This window comes from Pteropus medius, unplaced genomic scaffold (assembly GCF_902729225.1).
Source record: "Pteropus medius unplaced genomic scaffold, Ma_sr-lr_union100, whole genome shotgun sequence".
NCBI lineage: Eukaryota > Metazoa > Chordata > Mammalia > Chiroptera > Pteropodidae > Pteropus > Pteropus medius.
In genome coordinates this window covers 3,695,602-3,707,002 of record NW_024344241.1, presented here as the reverse complement: position 1 = coordinate 3,707,002, position 11,401 = coordinate 3,695,602, and the positions used below count along the sequence as shown (strand labels likewise).

Sequence of the window (11,401 nt, the reverse complement as noted above, 5' to 3'; positions counted from 1 at the left end):
TGCTCTGGCCCCAGTCAAGGCATGCCAGCTGATGCCACTTGGAGCAGAGACAAATTGCCCAGCTGAGTCCTAGCAAAATCATAAAATTTTTGAGCAATTAAATAAAGTGGCTGTATGTTAATTTACTAAGCTTTGGGATAGTTTGTTACACAGCAATAGGTAACTGAGACACATTAATTCAACAAATATTTATGAAATATCTACTATTGGTAGACTGTGCCATGAATAAGATATGATATTTATCTTTAAAGCATATAGTCCAGAGGGGGGAAACTATACTAAAAGCTAGTCTTTTGGAACTTAGTCAACAAGCCCGAGTGATTTCACAGACTTTAACATATTTTCTTTTTCATGCCCATGACGACTTTCTTCCATATGGACTTAATCTGGCATATAATATATGTTCAAAATATGTGTTGAATAATTAATGAATTAAAGTCAGTAAGATATCTTTGATCAATGAAAGCAATATGAGTTGCTGAGAAAAATAGGAAGTAAAGGCTTTCAGTGAATTATGTCAGAGAACTGGCTTTGTTTTGTTTTTTCTTGTCCTAAACAGTCAGTAATTCACTTTAAACTTTGGTTTCCAAATCTGACAACCACATAAAAGGAAAACCAAATAATTTCAAGGGTAAATAATGATTTATGCAACCTAAAATGCTTTATTTATGCATAGTAATCTTTATTTAAGTAATAGGTGCACAATCCCTCCACTCTCATTCTAATTCACAGTGTTTTCATTTCCTCCACATTTTCTTTGGGCCACTTATCCCAGAGTTTTTATTTCCATCAAATCAAACTTGATTTAATCATGGGGAGAGCATAGAGGAAAGAATGGTAAGTCCTATACCACTAGACCTGGGAACCCATTATGCATACCTTGCTAACAATTGTTATTCCATGATTTGAGGACATATATGAAGAGTACCATATATATTCTAGAGGCTGAGTTTGAGAATAGTGGGACAGAAACTTGGAATCCATGAATGTTAGTAAATCTACTCAGTACATTGAGTCACCTCTACCAACCTCTTCTCTCCCCACATGCATAGCTTTCAACCATATAAACTTGGAAACTTTAGGCAAGATCTCATTTTGAGAGAGAGATAATGATACAGGAAAAAAAAAGATCAAGTATGTTATAGATGAACACAATGAAGATAATCAAATCAACTTGAGATTAACATAGCATGATTTCTTTCAGTTTCCAGTCCCATAAGAGTACTAATTTACATAAATTTTCATTGTCGTATTCTCTCTCTATATATAATTTATTATTTATATATAATTTATTATTACAGCATATATTTTAATTTCCAAGTGGACACAACGCTTTCATTATGTGGAATTCTATGAGAGATATATATGTATGGTTACATACATGCAAAACATAGTGTTTATGTGTACATAAAGCATATATTTGTATTTATGTATGTATGTATAACGGGAACCAGAGAGTTGAATAGCCTAGAGAAAGAAACAGAAATCAGAAGTGTTTTATTTTGCTTTTTAACATTGGCCTTCAAAATGCTTTCATATAAAAAGGCAATCGTATCTTCTGTCACTCTTTAAATTAGGATTAATTATAGAAAACACAGTTATGATTTATTGTGCAATATAAAAACCTTGTAGTTGTCTAGTAACTTATAGCATAAAAGACATTTTCATGACTGCTATTTAATTCTCTAAACAATCCTCTGCAGTATCTCTGTACACAGATAAGGAAACTGAGGCCTGAAGAGGCAAAGGAACTTGCTCTTAATTATACAGCTGGTAAATCACACATTTGGGATTTGAATTTAAGTTTTGAAAAATTGAACCCAATGTCTCAGCTAAAATGCTCTTTCACCAAGCCGCTATCTTTCTCTTACTCAAATTTCCTGTCAAACCTATATGTTCCAAAGTCTCTCTAGAAATGGACTCACACTGCTTCTGGAAGACAATGACTGGATCCATCCAAATTCTCTGAGCAGTGACATAGACAAATATGCTCCTGCCCAGGACTTTTTAAGTGTAGAGAGTAGGGAATAATAGTGAGACAGCTAGTCTGTACCCAGTAGAGTCATCCTTATGGATGGCATGCCACTACCCACCCTTGTCAGTCAGTAGACTAGTTTTTCTTGGACCTCTGTATGGGCCAAGGATTCTGCTAGGTGCTACAGGGGATTCAGCTGGGTATAAGTGAGCAATTGTCCCTAAACTCATTGGTGAAGGAAAGAGCAATAGTTATCATTAACTTTGGACACTTCAATCCCTATACTCCCACCCCTGAGGGCAATTTCTGATGGCTCACTTTTCTGGCATTTTGCTCACCATTGTGGATCACCTTGGGTACCCACAGCAGGTTCAAACGACCCAGTTCTTATGAATACACCGGTCAACTAATTAACTACCATCCTCACTCCAACCCTCAATTCCCACCACCTAAAAATGCTTTCAACACAGACAAGAAATATGAAGAAGTTTCCAGTCTAACAAATGATAATGGGAATATTCTTTGTTGCCGAGCTTTTGCAATCAAAGTGCATCACACATGTTCGCCGGCTGTAGTTCAGATGATTTGTATTTTACCCCACATTAATTTTTTATGAACTCTCTCTAAGGCACATGGGGCCTATAATTGGCTTTTAGTTCTTTTTTCTGCACTGTCGTGTCTAATTGCTGAGATGATTCTATGATAAGACTCACATTTTAAGGTAGCTTTAATGTATTTGCCAGGCTTCCCATCTGCAGGCAGGATCAGGTCTTTGTGTGGAATTTTAATCATGTTTTTCCTTTAGATGGGAGATGGAAGAATTATTGGCTATATTTGCTTTTTATTATGTTTTTCACATCAGTAGCATAGCATAGAGAGCATGGCCAATAACAAACCTAAGACTCTATTTTCTAATTTCAGTTTGATTCTTGAGAAGAGTATGAAATCTGTGCAGCAGAGGCAATGCCAGTATAAAATGAAGCCTGCTCTTCCTCTGGAACATGCTTCTGGGGTTAGGTATGATATAAGGCCTATTGGGTCCAATGAGCATCATCCCTCCTCCTTAGCAGAAGCAGCCCTGATTTTGTATCGAATTGTCTCTGTATCCTTTAGTGCATCCAGCTAGTGGCTCCCACAGCCTACCCGTGGACCCGCTTTTCAGTCTCCGTTACCAAAGAACCCCATGTACCATTTAGAAAACACTGTGATATAAAAATGAGAGGGCCTGGACAGTTGCCAGGGCTCTACATGCAAGGCCAGTGCTACAATCTCTTTCTTTAATTTCAGATGTTCTTTTTCTTGCAAATTTCATATGCTTTAGGAAACAAAAGAAAAAAATGTTGGTCATCTGGCCGTACTTCCTTAAAGTGAAGCTAATAGAGGTATATAGGATCTGCCTACTGCAGCTGATTTGCTTACAATAGTGATTGTAGCTACACACCCTATGTAGACAGCATGCAAGATTTTCCCAAAATATAGTTTCGTGTCCTTGACTTCTCCAATTGGTTTCAACTGTTTAGAGAGTCCAGATTTTTCATAAGTCACTATATTTGGGAAGAAAAGACATCATTTTTGGCAGTTGTGGCTTAATGGCACTATTCTCTCTTGTGCAGTGACAGCTTGAAGGTACTCAAGACCTCATTTGCTTCAGTGTCAGGCTTTTGATCCAGCCCCTGGTTAGGAATCAGCACTCTCCACAGTCATTAACTTCCTTTCTTTCACAAGACTACCCATCTAGTTAGTAGCTGGCTTCGGCACTATTGTTAAGTCTGAATTTGCTGGTATTAACTCACTCTTCACAGACCATAAAAACCTCTGCTCCTTGAAGTCTCTCAAGTGTGTGAAGGCAAATGCATAGGGAGGAGCTGCCTTTTAACATGTGTTTTACCTTGTGTTCTCAGGGCAAAGAGGTATTGTTCAATTGCATTTGTTCAGTCCTTGAAGGCAGAAGGCAGTGCTTCTATTTGAAGCTTTGGTTCATTCAAAGGGGAGCAATCAATTTAATTCTGCAAGTTTCATTAAGCACTTCCTACGACCCAAGGACAGGGCCAGAGGCTATAGGGCAGCGCCTCTCAAACTGTACTGTGTGAGAGACTCACCTGGAGAGCTTCTAATTAGATAGGTCTGGGACAGGGTCCAATTAATCTGTATTTCTAAAAAGTTCCAAGGGAATGATGATGCTGTCTGTGGACCTTACTTTGAATAGTAGTGCTGTAAAAGACCTTTTAATGAATTTGCAGAGGGTTGTGGGAAGACATTCAAACACATCTGAATTAGAGATTAAGACAAACAATAATACGGGACCAAATCATCTAAGTCCTCAAATACACACTGGAGATATCGAATGCTAAGGGCCTTCAGGAGGTAATGAAAATAATGTGGGCCAAATGTACTAGACTATAGTTTACCTGAAGAACACAGGTTTGAACTGCATTGGTCCACTTACATGTGGATTTTTTTAAAAAAATAAATATATGGAGTCCTATAAATGTACTTTCCCTCCTTTACAGTTTTATTCATAATATTTTCTTTTCTCTAGCTTACTTTGTTGTTAAGAATACAGTATATAATACATATACAAAATATGTGTTAATTGACTGTTTATGTTATCAGTAAGGCTTCCGGTCAATTGTGAGCTATTAGTAAAGTTTGGGGGAGTAAAAAGTTATATGCGAATTTTTGACTGCACTGGGGCAAGGGGATAGGTACCCTTAATCTCTACATTATTCAAGGGTCAGCTGTAGTTGCCACTAGTCTGGGACGGGGTTTTGGAGGCAACAGAGTTTTAAAGAGAGTACATGATCTGGATAAGTGAGAAGAAAGAAGAAAGCTTTCTGGAGAGGACAAGAAAGGTGATATTTAATGTTAATAAGATGATTATTTAATACGGAGTTTGCACTGAGAGCTGATGAGATTGGTTTTGCAGGATGTATCATTTTTGTGGAAATAAATGAAGATCAACCAAACGAGAACAGATGAAGTCCATTTATTTTGACCTTACTCCAGCAAGGGACTGAGCCACCATCACTTGTGTTTTGACAGAGACTCAACAGGAGGCAGAGAAGTGTGAGAGTCTTATAGTAGTAAAAAGGAAGACTTCAGGTGTGCCCTGATTGGAGATTGTTGGCAAGAGAAGGCTGTAGACAAGCTAACTAGAAACGGGGCATCCCATGTGATTTGTTAAGGGTGTGTTTTTGGCTTTCTCTGGTTAGTCCTAAGTTGGAAATGAAAACAACTTAGGAGCCAATGGTTATATAAGTCATTGTTTGGCTTTCTGAATTGTTACTTGAGATAGCAGTCTGGCTTCCTGCAAGTTCTGACTTAGAGCTGGCAGGTTTCTTGGACTGTTATTATAGATAATGGGTTGGTTTCCTGGGCAGGTTGCTGCAGAGAGCAATTTTTATATATGATCTGGCCATTTTCCATTTGTATATTCGGTCTCCCATTTCTGTTTTAGAGACAGTTGAAAACTGTAGGGTTCTGTGGGCTTGTCCTGATGTCATCTCTCCCTTCTTGTTTTTTCTATCCATTTTCTGGGAATGTAGGTTTGTAGCATCAGTCTGCTTAGCTGGTGACTTTTAAGTGCCCCTTTCCTTTTTATCTGAATACTTGCAAACCCCTCTGTGTTCTGTCCATTCTAAGCCTCTCAGTTTGATAATCAGTAAACTTCTGGACAAGAAGATATTCGTCCAGTTGCCCCTGAGTAAAGCCCAATTCTTGGGCTGCATTATACTCACAAGATAAAAGCTATGGCTTTTATCACTGCAGAAATATCAAGACTGTTTGGGAGGCATCAAGGACAAGGACTGAGGGTCACAGTTATCCCTTTGACCTCATATCAAAGGGAAACTGAATGCTCTTTAATAAGCTCCCAAGTCTCCAGATGGAGGGGAGCCCTGAAGATTCTTGTTGGATGGATGCAGCTGTAGGCCCTGGTACCTCTGCTGATGGAGGGAAATGGAAACTCTGCAGGTGGGGTCCTTGTTGCAAAGCTAACATCCTATAGGCCTGCAGGCCCCAAGCACCTGAATGAAGTTAACAATTTTCCTGGCAAGCACATAAAAAGGCTCCACATTAGTGGTCCCTAGACACCATACTGAGGGTTTGCAGAAGTTTCCTCTGCTCTCACCATCTGTCTGCAGCTACTTTGGCCATGGATTTGGGCTGCCAATCTCCCAGCAGAAATGTCCTTCCCTAGGTTTCTTGACCATCTCCTTGGTGATGGTATATAACCTTTTAGCCACATCCCTACTTCTGCAGGTAGCTCAACCAGTTTATTTATCCTATTTTCTTTTGCCTTCTGAAACTCATCTTGATTTGACTCACAGGATGTCTACTGAGCCATGAGCACCTAATTAAATTTTCTAAGTGAAGCTCATGTGTTGGGTCATCCTTTCTCTTTTTCTCTGAATTGTTATTTGCTACACTTAAATTCATTTCTCATGAAAAAATTCAACAGGAAAATCGATCACAGATTAATCCAGTAAACTAAACTAAAAGGGCCATAGGTACTCAATGTAAAATACTTTAGCATTTAAAAACTTTTAGCAAATATTTATCATTTATAATAAATATTGATATTATTAAAATACATCTGAAAACTAGGACTTTTTCAGCTTTGCTTTCAGACATGTAGAATATGCTTGGGCATAAATATTTTTTTCTGGGGAAAAAACAAATATTGTGTTTGTTGCACAAAAGATGAAAAATTAAGTTATAAAAATAATTATTCTGTTATATATATTGCAATAGAGATTCCTAGCTATCTGTCAATATTCATTTTCCTTTTTTTCTACAGTAGTTGAACCTCCAAATTTTAGCTGAGCATGTCTCTGGAAGAAGAATCCTATTTCTATTTCTCAACTTCTCTAATAGCTAGTTATGGCCAGGGAACAGAACTCTGGACAATGGGAAATAAATAAATATATGTGTGAAATTTCTGGTGTGAGTTCTTAAAGGGGTGGGGGTGCCTTTTCTTGCTCTAGTTTCTTTCCTGCTGACTGGAATGTGAACATGATCTCTGGAGCTGAAACAGCCTTTATGAACCTTCAGCATGGTGAATAAAGCACTAAAGTGAAAAGAACCTGAGCTCTGGATCACTATAGAACTCCTATTACAGCTTTGGACCACCTAGTCAGACCCTTAAATGAAAGTAAAATAAATAGATGTCTAGTTTAAAGCACTATTAATTTTTTTTTAATCACTTGCAACCAAACCTAATTCTAATACATATGCCAAAATAATCAAAGAACAAAGACAAATTTTGCATTATTCCTAGAAAGTTGAGAAGAACATTTATGCCATATAGGACTGCTCTTGCTTTTGTCACCTTAAATCAACCTGGGAGCATATTCACTGGAGTCGCAAATAGTAACTCATCATATTCACAGACTTTAGTGCATTAAAGTTGCTCACAAACACAGGATGATACAGAGGTCATTATATTGGCCACTGATGTTTATCTGCCTTTGTGTTATCACCAAGAATAAAGTAATGTCATGTCAAGAATGTAAGCAGTGATGATATCATAGCACTCAGGTTAGAAATAATGGAAGAATAAGTTTGAGAAAAAAGCAGGGTTAACATAAAATATTTGGATGTTGGTAAAAGCCAGGCTTCACAATCTCAATCTCAGATACCTTCAGGGACAAGCAGTTAATGTAAATGTAGCTTAATTTAAGACTACTGGAGTGGCAGGAACTCATGCTTAAAGTCTAAGAATTAATGCCCTGCCTGAATGCACTTAAGTTTTTCTAAAACATGCTTCTGGCCAAATAAAACTCATCTCAGAGCTCGTCCTATGCCTGGGACACAAGTGTATGTCTCTGGTGTATTCTGATGAACATTTACATTGGATTATAGTAGATTTCAGTCTTGGAGCAAGACATGATCTTAGGCTTCAAAAAGTTTATAATCGAGGGGAAGAACGCAAGATGGGTCAACACTATTTTCGTCAGTATGATGATTTTTAGAGCCTGACATGCCTCACTAGGATTAGAGTTGTAATTTGGGAAGGTTATGTTTGAGGTTGGCATATGGTATGGAGACTAAGGGAGTGACTTAGATCAGAAACCAAAACCCAGGTAGGAACAAAAAGATACTTGATTTGCAGAACTAGGGTTTGAAATCCAAACAATAAGCTATCAGTCTTTTTTTCCTTTCCAGCTTTTTTGAGATATAGTTGACATAAAACATTGTGTAAATTAAAGGCATACAAGGTGATCAGTTCTTGAAACATATGACAAAAAATGACCAGAATAAGAAGCAGAATTTTTAAATGTTTTAGTTTACAGCAATGCCACCCTGAACATGCCCGATCTCGTCTGATCTTGGAAGCTAAGCAGGGTCAGGACTGGTTAGTACTTGGGTGGGAGACCACCTTGGAATACCAGGTGCTATAGACATTAAAAAAAAAATGTTTTAAATGAAACATTTCTCTTGTGTGTTATATATCAAAATCAGGGTTAAGTTCAGGAAGGATAATATGCATACAATAATGACTGAAATGTTGATAGTCATTCTTCCCCAACACCTGCTCAAAAATACAAGGGTCAAGAATAATTATAAAAAATTGGAATTTATAACAAATCCTCGTTAATGTCTTACCTTGTTCAAACCCCCTTTAATATAAATAGATGATACTGAAAATTATTAAGAATCAAATATCTAATTTGATTATTGACAAATATACAACATTAATTCATAGACTGGTCCATCTCCCCATATAGCATAACTGACAACAATTTAGAAAAATAAAACACATTTTCTTATACCATTATTCTTTCTTCCAGTCAGAGCATTGTATTCAAGTTAACATTGCTGAGCTAGAAAAAAAATTATATAATTTCATTTGAGATGGTAAAGAGACTAGAATATTAGAAGATACTATGAGAAATGATATGTTAAAAAGATGAGCTTGGAATGAATCACAAATCTTATCTTTATACTCTTCACTTGTGAGCTGTCTTTGCTCAAATGGATGGAGATAGTATGTATGAAAAATTGCCAAAGAAGCTCAATATATAGGAATCGACATATTGACAGGCAAAAGTAAGAAAGCATGGCTCAATAGCGCCAGTCCAATTTCTCACATCTACATTGTGGGACAGATGGAGAAACAAATTGACATCTGAAAGGTCACTGATTTTGATATTCCTAGAACAGAAATGCTTCCAACTGGGAGTAAATTCACAAGTCACTGAAGTGTGGAGGGCTAATCCACTTTTTTGCCTTCATCAAATATTTAGAAATGGTACAATACTTATTGGAAAAAAATTAAGAGTATAAGAAAGGAATATATATATATTCTACGGTTTACTGTGCAAAGGCTAGATACTTTGTTAAAACATCACAATTATTTTTTTTTATGCAAACAAGAACCTCAGTGAGATTTGAGAAACAGAATTAATAGGACTGTGTATTGAACAGATATTGCCAGTTTTACATACGTCTTATATGGTAACACTAACATCCCACTTAAACCTATTACAGAGTCGAAGAGGCCAAGTGATCACAGGCTAGATGGTCTGCTGGTTTAGTGAATGATTTTTTGCATTAAAGATTTGACATTGAAGATTTTCATTAAAGATTCAGTTGCTGGCCTGAAACAGAATACCAAGTGAGGCTTCTCACACTAATCTCTTCTTCCTAAAAAATGTTTTCAGAGACTTAAACAACAACAACAACAAAGTTTACTGAACTGTATGTGGTTATGTTTAGAATAATTAGGTATAAGGCCTACAATATATAAATTTAATCACTAGCATAAGAGTTATTCTGGAATCCATTCTAACTATAATGAAATAATGCATTAAGCAATAGCTCTAAATAAGAAACTTCTTCCCAATAATTTTAAAATTCTGTACAACTAAACAAAGAAACCCCAAGAATCCATCCACAATAAAATTTTCTTTGATAAACTACAGAAGGTTACGAAAGATACAGAAGATACGAAACAATACTCATCACAAATTAATACAGCTTTCTTCCCCAAATACTATAGTTCTTTTTCTGAACATTGAACACCTTTTTAAATTTTTATTGATAAGAGACAAAATAACTACATAAGGCCAGAATGTTGAAAGGTAATCTATATCCTCAAAAGAAACTAAAGGTATTGTAAACAAGTCATATCACATAAACTGCACTTACCTTTTTCCTTTGCAAGAGTTATGGTACCCACCAGTTGCTGGAATTCCTAAGCAATAGAAAAGCAATCAAAATTATGTGCTTTGTTTTTGTTTTTATTAGTTAAGGTGAAAAATAGAAAAGTCTGGTGTTGAAAGCACAATAGATTTGAAGTAATACTGCCTAAGTTAGAGTCACAGCTGTGCCAACTTTAACTTTACAACCTTGGGTTTACTATGCAAAAGCTAGATACTTTATTAAAACATCTCAATTATTTTTTTTTATGAAAACAGGAACCTCTTAGTGGGATTTGAGAAACAGAGTTGGGCAATTATTTAATTTATTGTCTTGAGTTCTTTTTCTGTAGACTGAGGAATCTGAATAGGTCATGCTTTTTAAGATCTGATGTTTAGTACTGTTATGTGCGGCTATTCATTTCTTTAGAAATTCCTGTAAGTTTTGTTGTCACTTTCTCATAACACCTATCGGGAACTCTATTGCTTTCTTCTTCATCTTCCTATGAGATCCCCAGTCTTGAGAGAAACCAGTTTTGTTTGTGATTAGTTTAGAAATGAGCATATGACTCAAGTTGAGAACACTAATATCAAAGGGTTCTGGGAAAGTTTATTCTTATTTTTCTGAGAAAACTTTTGTTCACTTTCTCTGGACCTGGTTGGGTGCAGAAGATAAAATTTGAAATATTATCACTATCTCCCTACCTCTCTAGAGATGAAGCCAGTGTTTTGAAAAAGGCAAAGTCAAAGAACTGTTGGGAACAACTGATCCAGAGCCACAGGATTAAGTCAGCACTGAAGCTGACCCTACTCTGGGCTTGCAGTTACATGAGCCAACACATTTCCTATTGTTTCAGCCAACCGGAGTTGGTGTTTCTGGTTCTTGCAGACAAAGATATTTGAAAATTTCATTTCATCATACTTGAGATATTCATCCATGCTAATCTTTCTTCTGTACTTATTCAGCATGCTGTGGAGGAAGTAATAAGAGTGATTTACCCACAATGCGTCCACTTGGTCTGGAATCTCAGAAGTGGAGAGAACATAAACTATGAGGTTGTTATGTAGAGAAACTGCATCTTTGAATTCCTAGTACTTAGCAAGGGTTCCCAAGGTAGAGAGTAGACACTTAATAAGTGTGTAAGGAATAAATAAGAAAAAATAATATTGACAGCTAACATTTATTGAGCACTCACTACTTGTCAAAACACACTACAGGAAGTGTTCCTTTTGAATGTTCAATCAGATGAAAGATTAAGTAGCTTTCCAAGAAGTACTTACAGAC

The 11,401-nt window shown here is 36.5% G+C and overlaps 1 pseudogene; it reads left to right on the top strand.

Annotated features, from left to right (window-relative positions):
- Positions 1 to 8,260: 8,260 nt before the first annotated feature.
- Positions 8,261 to 8,379, top strand: LOC120607775 (uncharacterized; annotated as a pseudogene).
- Positions 8,380 to 11,401: the final 3,022 nt, after the last annotated feature.